At 45.7% G+C, this 19,272-nt stretch overlaps 1 protein-coding gene across 1 annotated transcript in view; it reads left to right on the forward strand.

The window, feature by feature from the left end:
* The first annotated feature begins 3,467 nt into the window (after positions 1-3,467).
* VPS54 (VPS54 subunit of GARP complex) overlaps positions 3,468-19,272 on the forward strand; it is a 294,894-nt gene continuing 279,089 nt past the window's right edge. Inside the window, exon 1 of the mRNA XM_029593654.1 lies at positions 3,468-3,549. The gene's annotated coding sequence lies outside the window, so the exon portion shown is untranslated. The remainder of the gene's footprint in view (positions 3,550-19,272) is intronic.

Below are 19,272 nucleotides of genomic sequence, written 5' to 3' on the forward strand. Positions count from 1 at the left end.
CCCCTCCTCATTTCATTCAGTGTCTGTCCCGGGCCCATCAAATAAAGCCCAGCTCTGTCCTGCAATCTATATTTTATGTTTAAAATGATTTTTATTATTTTATAACAACAGTACAACAAATAGAGAGTGGTGGGTTCCTGAACCACTCCACGACAATAAGGAAAATCGTAACCAATTCATGATATTCTCCTTCCCTCCATATCCACCTGCCTCCCCCCACCCACCCAATCCCCAACCCTCTAGAAAAAAAACAAACAGTGTCTACATGTGATAAAAAAAAAAGTGTCCACCATGCAAGGCATGAGAGACCCATTCAGGAAAGCGTCCACTTGATGTCACTCATTTAGGATAGAACTACGAGCACGCTGTGGGAGAGATTGTAGATAAGAGTCCCAGATGTCTAGGAATCCTTCTTTATGACCTGGAGAGAGCCGCATTGCTGCTGCATCCAGGAGCATCATACGATGAAAGCAGTTGCGCCAGTTCCAGTAGGATGGAGGCATGTTCTCTCACCAATTCACCAAGATGACCTTCTTCACCACTAAACAAACTTTGCGGATGAGCAATTGAGATCCCAAAGAACCCACACTCCCCCATTCTGCCTTGCTAAACGTGAGCAGGTGGGCCTTCTGTCACACCCCACCTCTTTCTATTGGTTGCAGGTTACCCCCGATTCACCTGAGGGTGGCGCTACATCTGTGCTTGCTCCTTTCAATAACTTGAAACAAGGACTTTGAGCCACAACTTATCCCTGGTAGCTTGGCAATAGTTTCAAGAGTTGATTGGTTGGCAAAACCTGAGTGTAATATGCTTGAAGTGTCATGAAAGGTAGACTATAAATAAATAAAAATTTTGACACCAGGCCAGAAATCCAGGATACTTTTTGTATGTGTATGCATATATATACTGTATATATGTAAATGTATATAATATGATGCAACCCAACTTGGGCTTCCGCCAGTCAACTGCAGAGATGGAAGGGGCCCTAGCACAAAACATTTTCTTACTCCTGTTTTATGGGATGAGGGATGGAATCCGAGGGGGGGGGGGGCTTCTATGAAATGATACTGATGTCTGGTGGGATGCCAGAGCAAAAGGCACCTCTAGTAGATACGTCCGCAGAAACCGGGTGCTCCGAAAAGAAGCTGACTCAAGAAATCTAACAGAAATGAGTAATACGTCTCTGCCAAGTGACCCAGTTTCAACAGGGAAACTTTATACCAGTCCTGTCTTTCTGACACCTGTCTTGCAGTTCTGATTTCACATGGAAGCATTGTGACCTAAGATCAAAGAGACAGGACTGGCCAAGAGCCAACTTCCAGAAACTGGGTCACATGGCAACCAAAAGACAAACATAAATGTTTGTTAGGCAGCACCTGTAAGCATCTATTTCAGCTAAGGGACTGTGCTATAAGGCAGATTTCCTTGCTGCAAAACAGAGTCAAAAGCTGAAGCTAATAGTTCTTCACCTTAGTACCTGATCATGCCTACATCAACTGCATGGGGAGTCAAACTAAAGCTTGCAGTTTTTCAGTATGCTCCAATTAATATGCACTCTGGCATTTTTTAGCCTACCTTTTTAGTGCCCTAGCTACATCAGATTTTCAGTACGTCAAGGGGATCCTGACAAATTTTGTGGAGTTTTTTGATTTGCAGATGTGTGCACATACTGGAATGTAGACTATTAGTTCTGAGTGGAACTTCTTGATGGTCTCCTAATGGGTTGAATGGATGTGCTTGGTTGCCCATCCAGCCGTTACATTTGATAAAGTCTACGTGTTTGTATAGAGCTGTGAAATATTTAGCAAGGGGTAAGAAAGCTAAGGGTTTCAGCTTTTATTCACAGTTACCTGGGGATTGTCTTCATTCCATTTCCTTTAAATTCCCTCTACCATGGCCATCTAACCTAGCCATTGCAGCATCAGTCTAACTGAGAGGTGTAGAACACATGGAACTCAGTGCAAGTGCATGCTTAAGTCAACCAGGGGCTATCATTCCTCAACAACGGCTGGACTTTCACCTTCTTGGGAGCTGTAAGTGCTGAAATGAGAAGCAGACCCACGTCTAGAAATTGAATCTGGATTTCCCACATGATGGCCCATAAAGCTGTTAAGGGCCAGCTACTCCTGGGGGAATTCTGCGCAAAAAATTAAAAATTCTGCAACAAAAAATTGAAAATTCTGCGCACACATTTTCTAAATTCTGCACATTTATTTTTCAAAATAACACAATATTTTTTGCAAATTATTCTGCATTTCAGTGCAATGAGTGTCCCTGGCAACTTGGCTCATCTACCAGCAATGTCAATTGCTGCTGCTGCTGCAGATGAGCCAAGCTGGCAGAGACTGCTGCAGTTGTTGCTAACATCTCCACCTGAGTATCCATACCAGGGCCCCTTCACTGCATGGGCTCTGATGCAACTGCACCTCTACCTCTGTGGTGTAGAAGTGGCTTCTCTAATGATTGCATCATGCACTGCCATATGGGAGACTTGGGATGAATCCCCAACATGCTCACTGTCTCTCTTACATGATATCAGACATATGCTTTCTCTCACATGCCATCTGTCACACACATGTCTGTCTCCTCACATACAACTCTCTCTCACACCCCCGCCCCCCATACAGACTCCCAGGTAGACACCTACCCACTGGCTCACAACAAACACAAGGGCTCAAACATACACTCTCAGGGCCAGGGCTTCTTCTTGAGCACCTCTCTTTCCCCCTCCCCCCTTCTTTCTCCCTTCTCTCTTTCTCTGTCCCCTTCCCCTCTGTTCCTCTCCCTTCTCTCTCTCCCTCGTCTCCTCCTTGCTGCTTACCTCGAGCCACCAGTGCCATGCTGTGATGCCCCACTCTCCGTGCGCCACATGACTTCCCCTCCCTTCTCTCTCTCTCCCTCCCTCTTCTCCTCCTCTCTTTTTCCCCTCTTCTCTTATCCCCCTTCTTTCTCTTTCCCCCTTTCCCCTTCTCTCTTTCTCCCTTCCCGCCCTCTGTTCCCCTCCCTTCTCTCTCGCCCTCTTCTCCTCCTCTCTTTTTCTGCCTTCTTTCTCTCTTCCCCCTTCTCTCTTTCTCTTTCCCCCTCCCCTCTGTTCCCCTCCCTTCTCTCTCCCTCTTCTCCTTTTTTCCACCTTCTTTCTCTCTTTCTCCCCTTCTCTCTTTCTCTTTCCCCCTCCCTTCTGTTCCCCTCCTTTCTCTCTCTCCCTCTTCTCCTTCTTTTTCCGCCTTCTTTCTCTTTTCCCCTTCTCTCTTTCTCTTTCCCCTTCTCTCTTTCTCTTTCCCCCTCCCTTCTGTTCCCCTCCCTTCTCTCTCTCCCTCTTCTCCTCCTTGCTGCTTGCTCCTCGAGCCGCCAGTGCCGTGCTGCGATGCGATGCCTCCACTCTCCGTGCGCCACTTGACGTCGCTGTCCCGGATTGGCCGCTGTCCGTGTGCGACATGCTTCCGTGGTTTTTTTTATCCTTTTCCGGCGCGGGAGGAAATCGCGAGGGAGGTAATCTGCGTGGTGGCGTTGAAATCTGCGGGAACTGCAATGAGTGAAGAAATCTGCGAGGTGAGAGAGGAATTCTGCGCGAAGGAGGAATTCTGCACAAATTCTGCATTCCGCTGTAGCGCAGAATTCCCCCAGGAGAAGGGCCAGCCCAGCTATATATACTTTTATATACTCTTACAAACCAAAGGATAACTACTGTTTTACCACAGTATGAGACTCTAATCAAGTGCCTGAACTTTCTGGGGAAAAAATCCCGTATGACTTGCAGTCTCAATCCTGCCTCTAACTTGGGCTGGGGTTATGTTTAACAGCTTAAATCACCCACTAGCTCAGTTAGGGAAACTGATCTTCCAGTTTATTGGTAGTCTTTGTTTAGGCTCCAAAAGGTTTTGAGTTTGTGATTATACTTGTACTGTACAAGTATGATTCCTATAAATAACTCAGGGTCATGATGTTAGTCCTGGATAGGAAGATAAATCAGGCTGCAGAAGCTATGAAACTTTTCCCATCGTCAGCAAAGGAAGAGTTTCACTGGTAGAATGAAAGAGGCAGTGACACCTGGCAGACCCAGTCCTTGCAGCCGTGAAAAAGGAGACTAAGAAAACTGGTTATTTGAGGGGAGGCAGCTGGGAAGACTGTGGAGCACAGATGGAGAGAAAGAAAAGAGGTAAAAGAAGGGAGGCAAGGGCCAGATGGAAGAAAATGTAGCTCCTTTTCTTTCAGGTAGTAAGAGATGGGCTCTTCAGGGTTCCTGTCAATAGGGGGGGGGAAACATGTTTGAAGGCCCGATTGTTGGGAACAATGCAAAATCCCTTTGCTTCTTCAAGAACCAGTTCACAATTTAGGCTGGTTTCCATCTTTTTCGGGACTAGCACAACAGCATGGTCTCTCAATATTCAGTATTTCAAGTTTCTTCATGTAATATCTTGCAAAGGATTTATACATTGGGTTAATTAGATAAATCTTCATTCACAAAGTCTACAAGGTGGTTTCTTTCTCTTTTATATGTTATGCTTCTGAATGTTACTTCCTTGACCTTTTCAAAGTAAACTAAGAGAACAATAGGAAAAGAATCTTGGATTAAGACAGTGGTTCCCAACCTTTTTTGTATCATGGCATACCTGGCACAGATTTGCTTACCGTAAATGGTGTTTCTGTAAATAGCAGGATAAATTACTCATGACATGTGGGTGATGTCATCTGGAGGTACTGAGCGGATTAGTCTCTCCTAGCTAGTAGATCTTTTAGATCTACTGAGCAAGTGTGGGACTTGAGCCTTCTCAGTTGATAACAAAGCTAATCCTTGCCAAGAGGTCAACTGGCGGGCAGGTATTTAGCATGGCTAATTCATTCTATCTATGGAAAACACTATTTACAGTAAACAAACTTGCTTTTCCTGTTGATAAGAAAACTGATTTAGCCAAGACATGTAGGGATTCCCAAACTGAGCATTTAATAAGTAAGCAACCTAGATTCCACTGTGGAGAGTAGACTACTGAGAGAATGGGTTGAGCAAAACTGCTTGACCTAATTTACTGTCAGTTCTTGACAGATTGTCCAGGCAGTAATGGGATATAAAGATGTGAGCAGACTACGATGTTGCAGCTTTATAGATGTCTTCAAGTGGTACTTCTCGCAAATGGCAACAGAAGGAAGTCATAGCTTTCAAGTGATGAGCTATGACAGATATATGATTTGTAAGCCTGTTGAAGAGTAGCAGAGCTGAATGAGTTCTTCTATCCAGTTTGACAAATGTATGTTTTGCCACTGCTACTCCAAGTCAATTAGGGTCATATGAAACAAAGAGCTGAGAAGCTTGGTAGAACGCCAGAGCTCTTTTGCAATCTAACATATGAAGGGTCTTCTCAGCTTCATGTGCATGTGGTTGTGGAGAGAAGGCAGGATTAATTGATATAGAAAGCCGAAGACCACATTTGGAAGAAATTTGAGTGAGTGCAGAGCATCACTCTATTGTGGAAGAATTGAATGTATGGGGGATAATGAATGAGAGCTTGGAGTTTGTGGACTCTTCTAGCCAAAGTCACTGCTACCAGACAAACTACTTTCCATGTCATGAACTTAAGAGAAGTCATTTCTAAAAGTTCAAAAGGCAGCTTCATTAATTGGGAAAGGACAACATTCAAGTCCCATGGGACATAGTAACATAGTAATGAAGGCAGATAAAGACCAAATGATCCATCCAGTCTGCCCAGCAAGTTGATCATAATAGTAGCTGCTGTTCTGTGCAGTTACTCCCATACCTTCTGTAAGGGTAGTATCTGCCATTCTGTGCAGTTATGTTATATTTGGCAGTCTGCGGGTCATTCCCTCCCCCACGGACTTCTGCACTCACCAGCAGTCCGAGCCACTGTCACTGGTTCCCAATGCCACCAGGCAACTCAGCTCTTCTTAGGTGCATGCGCACCTAACGTCCATCCTCTTAAAGGGCCCACAGCAAGAAATGGCCAGCAGAGCTCCTGGATGCCATCACGGGGTTACACCTATAAAAGGCCTCGGCTGCATCTTCTCCTTGTCTCTGCAACAGATCTCCCACACTCTCTGTAGTGTGAGTTGCCCCTGGTCTTTGTCTGGTCTTCAGTTCCAGTGTCTTGTTCTTCAGTTCTTATGGCTTTTATCTTATCAGTGCTTGTGGTCAGTCTTCAGCTCTTTGTTCTTCAATGTGCCTTGCTTCTTGTCCTCCTGCCCTGCCTATCCATCCCGCCTTCCCTTGGATGGACCCTAGGTTTAACCTCGGCTTGCTGATACTGCAGATACTGGCATAAGCCTGATGGGCAGATTTGGTGGATCATTTGGTCCTTTTCTGCCATCATTTCTAAGTTTCTATGTTTCTAAATGACCATCATATAGGCACAGGATTGCACAAATTCCTTGTGTCTTGATCCCAATAACATGCTCATTGGTATAATCATTGGTCAAAAAATGCTTATTGCGGTGTGATCAAAGCAAAAGTATTTTTTTAGGAATATTTTTCTTTTGCACATAAAATACTTGTAAAAATCATTATGATTTATATTGCATGTAATGCACAAAGTTCTGACCTCATCTTAAATGCCATTCAAAACACAATTCCTTTTAACATGCTGGCAAGTTAGAAATCCTTGAGCGCTGATGTTCTCTAGCAAGTATCTGACCCTTGCTGCCAACTTGATAGCAGCCTAAGGGCTCACCATCACCTGCTGCTCAGGTGTTTGTTTCTCCTTGTTTCTTTGTCTTACTGTGGTGTTTGCTTTTCCCCAGAAAAAATGGTGAAACATTTTGGAAACACATTTCTCCTCACCTCCATCTATTCTATAGTTCTTTCTTTTATTCTAATGCTGGAGCAATGACCCCAGCATGGTTTTCATATTTCTTCATTTCTGTTGTTCCTACTGTGCTGTTTTCTCCACAAATAAAAAATGTGAAAAAAGACAAAAGAAACAAGTTTCTCCTTCCAGGACTTGCTGCCTCATACCTACTTATCCCATCAGCTGCCATACCACCATAAAGAACTTGCTGTCTCACACCAACCTTCCATAATATTGCTGGGGCCCTATTTTGGATCTTTGGGGTGTTTTCCCCATATTTGCACTCTTCTTGTTATACTGGGGTGTTTTGTCCCCAAAACAAACATTACCAGAGCCCAAAACTTGTTCTATGGTACTTCCTTTCCTCCAACAATCTCAGCCTGGTTTTTCCACCCTGTTGTATATTTGATTAAAATGGGGTAGTTTTTCCAACAAAGCCCTCATTCAGAGGAAAAACTGCTGGTACAAGACATAAGATGCTCAACAGAAACCATTTACTACACTGTATACCATAAAAGGTTAACACTAGTAACCAAAACCAATAAATGAGGAAGTGCCAACTTGACAGAATTCAGGTACCTGTGAAAAGTGGTTATATATTAAATCATTTAACACTCTACACACAATCTGGTAAAGCAAAAATTAGTCTACTAAATGTTGTAAATATATGATATGAAATCAGGAAATATAAACAATATCATAATAAATATCAGTATGAGCACACATCACTAGGCATTACATAGATTAATCAAGTAAATAAGATTGCAATCACAGAGATAAGAATAAAGAAAAGGTATTATACAAAGAATACTTTCCTCATAGGTCCTCCCTGCTATGGAATTGTGTATTCTTGAAACGAAGGACTGTACGACACCGGGAACTCCACATATAGAAGCTATTCACTCTCTTGTTCATGGCTCATTCAGTTAATCACTATTGCACAGCTTTATATATCTTATTTTCTCTGACTTTAGTTCAGTGTCTGCAAGTTAGGTGTTTCAATTTACACCCATAGCTCTGACATTAGCCACCTGGAGTTGTCAAGCTATAAAAGACTCACAGTCATAGTAATATTTATGAGTATAGCTGTTAGGGATATATCCTGTACTAATCTCCTGAATGCTGGCTCTCATCAATTTTATTTCTTAGAACAACAAATGTTAGAGGAACCAAATGTCTCTTGCCTCCTACCTTATCAGCTCATCAGTAACAGCCAGAGACAGTGGGGCTGAGACTGTTTCAGGCTTTAATAATTCTTATGTTTAAGATGTGCTAAGCTATGTTAAATGTACATATTGATCCACATTTATCAATTTATTAGGCGTTGTTTTGATCCATAGCTAACCCCACTTTTGCATTACAATGTATTCCGGAAATCTTAACTAGCTCCCTAAAATCATCTTCTTACAGGTACAGGATATGGCAAGATTTTTTTGCCCCAAAAATCCCTCATTCTGAAAGAGAAAATACTGGAACAAGACAAAAGTTGCTGAAGCATAACTATTTTACTGTTCTGAATATGATAATACTTACAGGTATATTTTAAATGGTTGCTCACGCAAAAACGGCCCCATACATGCACATGCGGGCCGCACACGAGCAAAATAAATTTTAAGAAGCTGGGAAGTTTAGATTACGGCTCCAAGTGTGGGGCTTACAGAATGAGGAACCATGAAAAAAGAGATAGAGAGAGGGAATATGATACTCTATATCCCACTGTAAGAGGGGCACTTTCAAATCAAGATGGGTTTTGGAGGAGCGGTGTTACATTGGTCTGCCTAGAGCACAAGGGTCTATAGACCCTTGTAACACCGCCCCCCCCAAAAAAAAAAAACCCACCCTGAGTTGAAAGTGCCCCTCTTACAGTTGGAAATATATAGACTGTCAAATTGTCTAACAGAGGCTCTCTCTCTCCCTCCCCCCGCCCCCCCAAATATGGTCACTTGCGCGAGCATATTATTAAACCATGCAAGTAAAGGTTGCACACATATGCGTGGCAGGTATATTTTAAATGATATGCATGTACTTGTAAGCACGATATAAAATTAAGCGTATCTCTGCTTGCATGCCAATGTGCGCTTCTTTTAAAATTTACCTGTAAGAGTAGTGCCAGAGATTTCATGCAAAACCAGAAAACCAGGTCAAGTTAACAGGCTGAGAACAGCTCAATGTGGGAAATGGACTCTAGATAAAGTGGCCCTCACTACTTTCCTGGAAAACCACCCTACAATCATTAGAGAAACCAATGTGTTGTACTAAGTGTGATAGTAACCTTTACTTTTGGCAAACCCATTCTACAAGAAAATCTAAATTCACCGTGCACCTTGGGGGTCTTTGTGCCACTCAGCCTTGCTTTCATTCCCAGACCTTATACCTTCGAGTTTCCTTTGCTACTGTGCCTTGCTTTCGTACCCCAGAGCTAACACCTTTCCAGTCTGGAGCAGCTGCTTTGCACCTCTCATGGTGCTCTGGAACCTTGAAGCCACTCTTTGTGCTGCTTGGCCTCTTTATCAGTGCCTGCCTTGGAGCTTTTACTGCCACCTTTTCTGCTTTGTTCCTCCTTCATGTTGACTTAGGATGCTGTTGCCACTGTCAATGCGAGTTTGCCACTTGAGATACCATCAAGGATTCATGGCATTGTTGCTGGTACGTGATAATCTCTTTTAGAGTCTTGGGGTGTTCCACCCACACTTGATCTCTTCTTGGTTTGTTATACTGGTTTGTTACATTTGGCAAACTGATTCTACAAGAAAATCTAAATTCCACCCTGCACCTTGGGGATCTTTGTGCCACTCAGCCTTACTTCCATGCCCAGACCTTATACCTTGGAGTTTTCTTTACCACTGTGCCTTGCTGTTGTATCCTAGAGCTAACACCTTGCCAGTCTGGGGGGCTGTTTTGCACCCCATGGTGGTTTAGAGCCTTGAAGCCACTCTTTGTGCTTCTTGGTCCCTTTATCAGTGACAGCCTTGGAGGTTTTACTGCCATCTTTTCTGATTTGTTCTCCCTTCATGCTGCCTTAGGATGCTAATGCTTCTTTTGGTGCTAGTTTGCCACTTGAGATGCCATCAAGGGTTCATGGCACTGTTGCTGGTGGGTGATCATTTTTGGAGTTTTGGAGTGTTCTTCCCACTTTTTCTGCTTCTTTGCTCTTACAGTGAATTGATGAAATTATGCCAATGCTGGTACTCTTTTGCCCCTTTATGGAGTTGTAGGCTATTCATGCCACTATTGGTGCCACTTTCCAGTCTCCTCAGTCTTTCTAGGCACCTTGGAGCTCTTTCCCCCTTCTGTTGATTTCTTCCAACAAGTTTTAAGACAATTGATTAGAAACCTCCTATTCAGGAGCCCAATATAGGCTGAAAATTACCTATAATGCTTTCCCCATTGACTTTAATGGCAAACAAAAATGAATAAAACTACTAAGTAATTTTTTTTTTCATTTAGAAACTAAAGAAATGAATTAGGATCCCCGTGAAACAAATTTTAAAGTGAAACACATTTTTTCCTGCTGCACATGCCTAGCAGGCACATATCAAAAGTGCAAACAAACTAAAGGGTGTTGTATCTGTGGACTCTTGGGCTGGGGTGAGATTGGCTATATCTGCAGGGAAGAGTTCTGCAGGTTCTCATTGCCAGCAAGTAGACCCAGCCGAAGCAGAGACTGGTCTACAACTTTACCTGTACCAGCCCTCGTTCCTCTCGGATTGAGCCTTTGGGTGCTGGGGCCGGCAGGACTTAGGTGAAGGTCTCTGGAGATGGCTAGATTTATGGTCCAGGGCAGGCTATTGTCAGAGGCAGATGGCTAGATTTATGGTCCAGGGCAGGCTATTGTCAGAGGCAGGCAGCAGTCAGGCATAGCAAGGGTCGAGGCGGAAAGCTTTCAGGCATAGCGAGAGTTCAGGCAAGGGTCGAGGCAGGCAGCGTTTAGGCATAGCAAGAGACCAGACAAGGGTTGAAACCAGGTATCCATCCAAGGGACAGGAGGAGGGACGGATAGGGCTGAGGCAGGCTGGACAGACGAAGACTGCAACAGGCTGGGCAAAGTCAGGGAGCAACACGTACTAGGGGACGTAGCTGGATCTGTTGCTGAGGCAGAGTGCATCAGGGAAGCTGCCCTTATGTAGGGCGAAGACAGTGATGTCATCAACAGGGGCTGCGGGGCCTTTCCCGCCGCAGTCTGTTTAAGAGGGCCGGCCTCAGGTGCATACGAGGATGGCGACGGCTGGCTGGAGCGTGCCAGCTGTGGAGTTGAGAGCGACGGCTTGAGGGGGCAGCCCGCGAGCCGTCAAACACAACAAAGGGTGCATGGAACAGGGAAATACCATCTCTAATTTAGAGACTGAACTTAGTAAGAGACCAAAAGGGTCTTACAGAGAAAAGAAGAAAATGGTTAAGATCTTAAATTTGACAGGGAGCTGTATGCTATGAAACTCTGTTCCCAACTGTGAAGCCCTTCTGATTCCTTTAAAATTCAAGCACAAGCACAACTGATTTGCCCCCTCACACCCCCTCTCTTAGCCTAAAGATCAGATTTCATAACATGATATGCTTATTTTGGGTAAGCATAATTCTACATTGTTCCTACAGTACAAGTACATGCTCATTTTTATGACGACAAACATATATTTTGCAAAATAACATTGCTAACATCTGTACAGCATATCGAGCAAAACATACGTTTTCTGAGGAGCTCACAATTACCGTAAAATTCTCTTAACATGGCTCATATTATTTCTTCAAAATCTTTCTAGTCGTGGTACACGTGGGCACCAACGACATAGGAAAATGTGGGAGGGTACACGTGGGCACCAACGACATAGGAAAATGTGGGAGGGAGGTTCTGGAAGCCAAATTTAGGCTCTTAGGTAGAAAGATTAAATCCAGAACCTCCAGGGTAGCATTCTCTGAAATGCTCCCTGTTCCACGCGCAGGTCACCAGAGGCAGGCAGAGCTCCGGAGTCTCAATGCGTGGATGAGACGATGGTGCAAGGAAGAGGGATTCAGTTTTGTTAGGAACTGGGGAACCTTTTGGGGAAGGGGGAGTCTCTTCCGAAGGGATGGGCTCCACCTTAACCAGGGTGGAACCAGACTGCTGGCGCTAACCTTTAAAAAGGAGATAGAGCAGCTTTTAAACTAGAACAAAGGGGAAAGCCGACAGTCGCTCAGCAGCGCATGGTTCAGAGAGATGTATCTTTAAAGGATACTAATGATGCATTAGAATTAGGGCATCCCGACAGTGAGGTTCCAATAATTAGAAAAGTAGTCCAAGTGCCTGTAACTAAAAACTCACCTGAGCTAAAAAATTCTAACTTATCCCTATCAATTAAAAAGCAGAATAAAAATACAATAAAAAAACAAACTTTGAAATGTTTGTATGCTAATGCCAGAAGTCTAAGAAGTAAGATGGGAGAATTAGAATGTATAGCAGTAAATGATGACATAGACTTAATTGGCATCTCAGAGACATGGTGGAAAGAGGATAACCAATGGGACAGTGCTATACCGGGGTACAAATTATATCGCAATGACAGAGAGGAGCAGTCGGGAGGAGGTGTGGCGCTTTATGTCCGGGATGGCATAGAGTCCAACAGGATAAACATCCTGCATGAGACTAAATACAAAATTGAATCTTTATGGGTAGAAATCCCTTGTGTATCAGGGAAGACTACAGTGATAGGGGTATACTACCGTCCACCTGGTCAAGATGGTGAGATGGACAGTGAAATGCTAAGAGAAATTAGGGAAGCTAACCAAATTGGTAGTGCAGTAATAATGGGAGATTTCAATTACCCCAATATAGACTGGGTAAATGTATCATCGGGTCACGCTAGAGAGATAACGTTCCTGGATGGAATAAATGATAGCTTTATGGAGCAATTGGTTCAGGAACCGACGAGAGAGGGAGCAATTTTAGATCTAATTCTCAGTGGAGCACAGGACTTGGTGAGAGAGGTAACGGTGGTGGGGCCACTTGGCAATAGTGATCATAATATGATCAAATTTGATTTAATGACTGGAAAAGGAACAATGTGCAAATCCAAGGCTCTCGTGCTAAACTTTCAAAAGGGAAACTTTGATAAAATGAGAAAAATTGTTAGAAAAAAACTGAAAGGAGCAGCTACAAAAGTAAAAAATGTTCAAGAGGCGTGGTCATTGTTAAAAAATACCATTCTAGAAGCACAGTCCAGATGTATTCCATACATTAAGAAAGGTGGAAAGAAGGCAAAACGATTACCGGCATGGTTAAAAGGGGAGGTGAAAGAAGCTATTTTAGCCAAAAGATCTTCATTCAAAAATTGGAAGAAGGATCCAACAGAAGAAAATAGGATAAAGCATAAACATTGGCAAGTTAAATGTAAGACATTGATAAGACAGGCTAAGAGAGAATTTGAAAAGAAGTTGGCTGTAGAGGCAAAAACTCACAGTAAAAACTTTTTTAAATATATCCGAAGCAGAAAGCCTGTGAGGGAGTCAGTTGGACCGTTAGATGATCGAGGGGTTAAAGGGGCACTTAGAGAAGATAAGGCCATCGCGGAAAGATTAAATGATTTCTTTGCTTCAGTGTTTACTGAAGAGGATGTTGGGGAGGTACCCGTAATGGAGAAGGTTTTCATGGGTAATGATTCAGATGGACTGAATCAAATCACGGTGAACCTAGAAGATGTGTTAGGCCTGATTGACAAACTGAAGAGTAGTAAATCACCTGGACCGGATGGTATACACCCCAGAGTTCTGAAGGAACTAAAAAATGAAATTTCAGACCTATTAGTAAAAATTTGTAACTTATCATTAAAATCATCCATTGTACCTGAAGACTGGAGGATAGCAAATGTAACCCCAATATTTAAAAAGGGCTCCAGGGGCGATCCGGGAAACTACAGACCGGTTAGCCTGACTTCAGTGCCAGGAAAAATAGTGGAAAGTGTTCTAAACATCAAAATCACAGAACATATAGAAAGACATGGTTTAATGGAACAAAGTCAGCATGGCTTTACCCAGGGCAAGTCTTGCCTCACAAATCTGCTTCACTTTTTTGAAGGAGTTAATAAACATGTGGATAAAGGTGAACCGGTAGATATAGTATACTTGGATTTTCAGAAGGCGTTTGACAAAGTTCCTCATGAGAGGCTTCTAGGAAAAGTAAAAAGTCATGGGATAGGTGGCGATGTCCTTTCGTGGATTGCAAACTGGCTAAAAGACAGGAAACAGAGAGTAGGATTAAATGGGCAATTTTCTCAGTGGAAGGGAGTGGACAGTGGAGTGCCTCAGGGATCTGTATTGGGACCCTTACTGTTCAATATATTTATAAATGATCTGGAAAGAAATACGACGAGTGAGATAATCAAATTTGCAGATGACACAAAATTGTGCAGAGTAGTTAAATCACAAGCAGATTGTGATAAATTGCAGGAAGACCTTGTGAGACTGGAAAATTGGGCATCCAAATGGCAGATGAAATTTAATGTGGATAAGTGCAAGGTGATGCATACAGGGAAAAATAACCCATGCTATAATTACACGATGTTGGGTTCCATATTAGGTGCTACAACCCAAGAAAGAGATCTAGGTGTCATAGTGGATAACACATTGAAATCGTCGGTTCAGTGTGCTGCAGCAGTCAAAAAAGCAAACAGAATGTTGGGAATTATTAGAAAAGGAATGATGAATAAAACGGAAAATGTCATAATGCCTCTGTATCGCTCCATGGTGAGACCGCACCTTGAATACTGTGTACAATTCTGGTCGCCGCATCTCAAAAAAGATATAATTGCGATGGAGAAGGTACAGAGAAGGGCTACCAAAATGATAAGGGGAATGGAACAACTCCCCTATGAGGAAAGACTAAAGAGGTTAGGACTTTTCAGCTTGGAGAAGAGACGACTGAGGGGGGATATGATAGAGGTGTTTAAAATCATGAGAGGTCTAGAACGGGTAGATGTGAATCGGTTATTTACTCTTTCGGATAGTAGAAGGACTAGGGGACACTCCATGAAGTTAGCATGGGGCACATTTAAAACTAATCGGAGAAAGTTCTTTTTTACTCAACGCACAATTAAACTCTGGAATTTGTTGCCAGAAAATGTGGTTCGTGCAGTTAGTATAGCTGTGTTTAAAAAAGGATTGGATAAGTTCTTGGAGGAGAAGTCCATTACCTGCTATTAAGTTCACTTAGGGGCGGATTTTAAAACGAGCGCGAATAGCCTACTTTTGTTTGCGCTCCAGGCGCAAACAAAAGTACGCTGGATTTTAGTAGATACGCGCGGAGCCGCGCGTATCCGCTAAAATCCTGGATCGGCGCGCGCAAGGCTATCGATTTCGTATAGCCGACGCGCGCCGAGCCGCGCAGCCTACCCCCGTTCCCTCCGAGGCCGCTCCGAAATCGGAGCGGCCTCGGAGGGAACTTTCCTTTGCCCTCCCCTCACCTTCCCCTCCCTTCCCCTACCTAACCCACCCGCCCGGCCCTGTCTAAACCCCCCCCTTACCTTTGTCGGGGGATTTACGCCTCCCAGAGGGAGGCGTAAATCCCCGCGCGTCAGCGGGCCTCCTGCGCGCCGGGATGCGACCTGGGGGCAGGTCCTGGAGGGCGCGGCCACGCCCCCGGGCCGCCCCGGGCCGTAGCCACGCCCCCGGGCCCGCCCCCGGAACGCTCCCGACACGCCCCGAAAACGCTGCGCGGTTCGGGCCCGCCCCCAACACGCCCCCCCGACACGCCCCCTCCGAAAACCCCGGGACTTACGCGAGTCCCGGGGCTCTGCGCGCGCCGGGAGGCCTATGTAAAATAGGCTTCCCGGCGCGCAGGGCCCTGCTCGTGCAAATCCGCCCGGTTTTGGGCGGATTTACGCGAGCAGGGCTCTGAAAATCCGCCCCTTAGGGGCGGATTTTAAAACGAGCGCGAATAGCCTACTTTTGTTTGTGCTCCAGGCGCAAACAAAAGTACGCTGGATTTTAGTAGATACGCGCGGAGCCGTGCGTATCCGCTAAAATCCTGGATCGGCGCGCGCAAGGCTATCGATTTCGTATAGCCGGCGCGCGCCGAGCAGCCTACCCCCGTTCCCTCCAAGGCCGCTCCGAAATCGGAGCGGCCTCGGAGGGAACTTTCCTTTGCCCTCCCCTCACCTTCCCCTCCCTTCCCCTACCTAATCCACCCGCCCGGCCCTGTCTAAACCCCCCCCTTACCTTTGTCGGGGGATTAACGCCTCCCAGAGGGAGGCGTAAATCCCCACGCGTCAGCGGGCCTCCTGCGCGCCGGGACGCGACCTGGGGGCGGGTCCGGAGGGCGCGGCCACGCCCCCGGGCCGCCCCGGCCCATAGCCACGACCCCGGAACGCTCCCGACATGCCCCGAAAACGCCGCGCGGTTCGGGCCTGCCCCCCGACACGCCCCCCCGACACGCCCCCTCCGAAAACCCCGGGACTTACGCGAGTCCCGGGGCTCTGCGCGCGCCGGTAGGCCTATGTAAAATAGGCTTCCCGGCGTGCAGGGCCCTGCTCGCGTAAATCCGCCCGGTTTTGGGCGGATTTACGCGAGCAGGGCTCTGAAAATCCGCCGCTTAGGGGTAGATTTTCAAAAAACGCGAATAGGCGTACTTTTGCTGGCGCATCAGGCGCAAGCAAAAGTACGCTGGATTTTAGTAGATACGCGCGGAGCCGCGCGTATCCACTAAAATCCTGGATCGGCGCGCGCGCAAGGCTATCGATTTTGTATAGCCGGCGCGCGCCGAGCCGCGCAGCCTACCCCCGTTCCCTCCAAGGCCGCTCCGAAATCGGAGCGGCCTTGGAGGGAATCCTCTAACGCCCTCCCCTCACCTTCCCCTCCCTTCCTCTACCTAACCCACCCGCCCGGCCCTGTCTACACCCCCCCCCCCTTACCTTTCTCCGGGGATTTACGCCTCCCGGAGGGAGAAGTAAATCCCCGCGTGCCAGCGGGCCTCCTGCGCGCCGGGCCGCGACCTGGGGGCGGGTACGGAGGGCGTGGCCACGCCCCTGGACCGCCCCGGGCTGTAGCCACGCCCCCGTACCCACCCCCAAAACGCTGCCGACACGCCCCCGAAACGCCGCGACGACCGGGCCCGCCCCCGACACGCCCCCCTCGGAGAACCCCGGGACTTACGCGAGTCCCGGGGCTCTGCGCGCGCCGGTAGGCCTATGTAAAATAGGCTCACCGGCGCGCAGGGCCCTGCTCGCCTAAATCCGCCCGGTTTTGGGCGGATTTAGGCAAGCAGGGCTCTGAAAATCCGCCCCTTAGAGAATAGCCACTGCCATTAGCAATGGTTACATGGAATAGACTTAGTTTTTGGGTACTTGCCAGGTTCTTATGGCCTGGATTGGCCACTGTTGGAAACAGGATGCTGGGCTTGATGGACCCTTGGTCTGACCCAGTATGGCATTTTCTTATGTTCTTAGTAGAATCTACAAACAGGGAGATCTTTTCACTGCTAAAGCAAATTACAAAAAAAATAAAATATTTCTACATGTTCAAAACATGCAACTGTGCTGAACAGGGGCCATCTAAAAAATTGATCCACAAAAGAAAGCAAATTCTGATAACTCAAATATGCAGCCAAGACAGTTTGGCCTACTTAACTCTAGGATGGTGGCTGTTCTGAACTTTGCTCTTACGTTAATTCAGATGTATGAGTAAATATTAGTTTCAGACAAATTAATAAATTCCAGAACCCGAGAAAGAAAAAGGAAGACCTGGAATACACAGAGAAATGGTAGTACAAATATGCACTATTATAGGGGTGGCCACCTCTGGACTTCAAGCTATCAATAATGAATATGCATGAGCTAGATTTGCATACGATGGAGGCAGTGCAGGCAAATATCTCTCATGCATACTCATTATAGGAATCCTGAACACCAGATCTATTTGAGGTTCTTGAGGACTGATATTGGAAACCCCAGCACTATTAAAACAAGACAACAACAGAAAATCACAGAAAAAAGCAGTTTAAACATAACAATATTTTATTCAAGTTCACTGTTCAAACCATTAGAGTAGTGTTATTCAAAGTGTTTATTCATCACTGTTTTATCAGTGAGAGACAATGCTCACAATTGCATCCATCAACGGACAGAGTAAAACAAAATAAAATTAAGGATAAGAATACATTTTCACAGACATAAAATAACACTTTTCAGAGAACAGAGAGATACCTCTGTTATGTTTGGCGGTCTGCAGGCTGCTCTCGTGAACCGCCGTACTCACTTCCCCAGCTGGCCCGTCCCCGCAGGCTCCTGACATGTCCAAATGCCACCGGCCCTCCATGCAGTCGGACGCTGCACTCTAAAGTGGTGAGATGCTGCCAGCTTTTCACACAGCAGGACTCTACCGGCCCCATCCCGCCGTGTTCCACCTTAGACGCGTGCGCGCCCGACCTCATGCTATTTAAAGGGCCCATGGTGGGAAAAGCCCAGCAATGCCTACTAATGACCTTACACACCAAGTCCTATAAAAGGCTCTCTCAGTCCTTCCCTCACTTCCTCAGCAAGGGTCCAGCTACTCCATAGCAGTGCATGTTGCTTCTCAGCGTTCCAGTCTTCATCCAGCTTGTCCTCAGTCTTCGTCCAGCTTGTCCTCAGTCTTTGTCCAGCTTGTCCTCAGTCTTTGTCCAGCTTGTCCTCAGTCTTCGTCCAGCTTGTCCTCAGTCTTTGTCCATTTTGTCCTCAGTCTTTATCCAGCTTGTCTTCGTTCCAGTCTTTTCCATTCTCTGTTTCCCACTTGTTCCAGCCTTGCCTGCTTGCCTCAGCACTATCCATCTCTCTCCCTCTCCTTTGGATAGATACCTGGTTGACCCTTGCCTGGACTTCAGATATGCCTGCTTGCTGCATGCCCATGACCCTAGCTGACTTCGGACCTTCCCTTCTTTCATCTGCAGAGACCCCACCTAAATCCTGCCGATCCCGCCACCCAAAGGTTCAACCTAAGGGGAAATGGGCCGGTATAGGTGAAGGTCCTGACTGGTCTCTGCCTCGCCTGGGTCCGCCTGCCAAGGATGAGAATCTTAGAGCCAATATCGCCTCAGCCTAAGGTCCACAGACACAACACCTCAGTAGGTGAACATGTCTCAAAGGAAGATCATTCCCTTAAGGACCTTACAATCAGGGTACTTAAAGGGAATTTTTTTGTTTTTTAATGTATTAATTTTCACAACTACAATTCCAAAAATACGCTTGAAAGGTAATGCATATAACAAAGAAAATCACATTTAAAAAAGGAAAAATAAGAAAGAAAATATATTAGTGTTACGTGCTTCTCAAGTCCACAATTTAAAGAGATCCAAGAACGCTCCCCAGTGGCAAAATAATATCAAATCCAACTACCAGAAAAGCTAACTCAAATGGGGCAGCTCAACAAAAATGTGAGAGGACAAATTGCTGGAATATGTGCTCAATGTGCAAAGACGGGAAGAACAGGACTGACCTCCTACTTGGACAAGAATGATGATAATTGAGAAGGTTGATAAAAAAAA

The sequence above is a fragment of the Rhinatrema bivittatum genome, chromosome 3 (assembly GCF_901001135.1).
Source record: "Rhinatrema bivittatum chromosome 3, aRhiBiv1.1, whole genome shotgun sequence".
Taxonomy (NCBI): Eukaryota; Metazoa; Chordata; class Amphibia; order Gymnophiona; family Rhinatrematidae; genus Rhinatrema; species Rhinatrema bivittatum.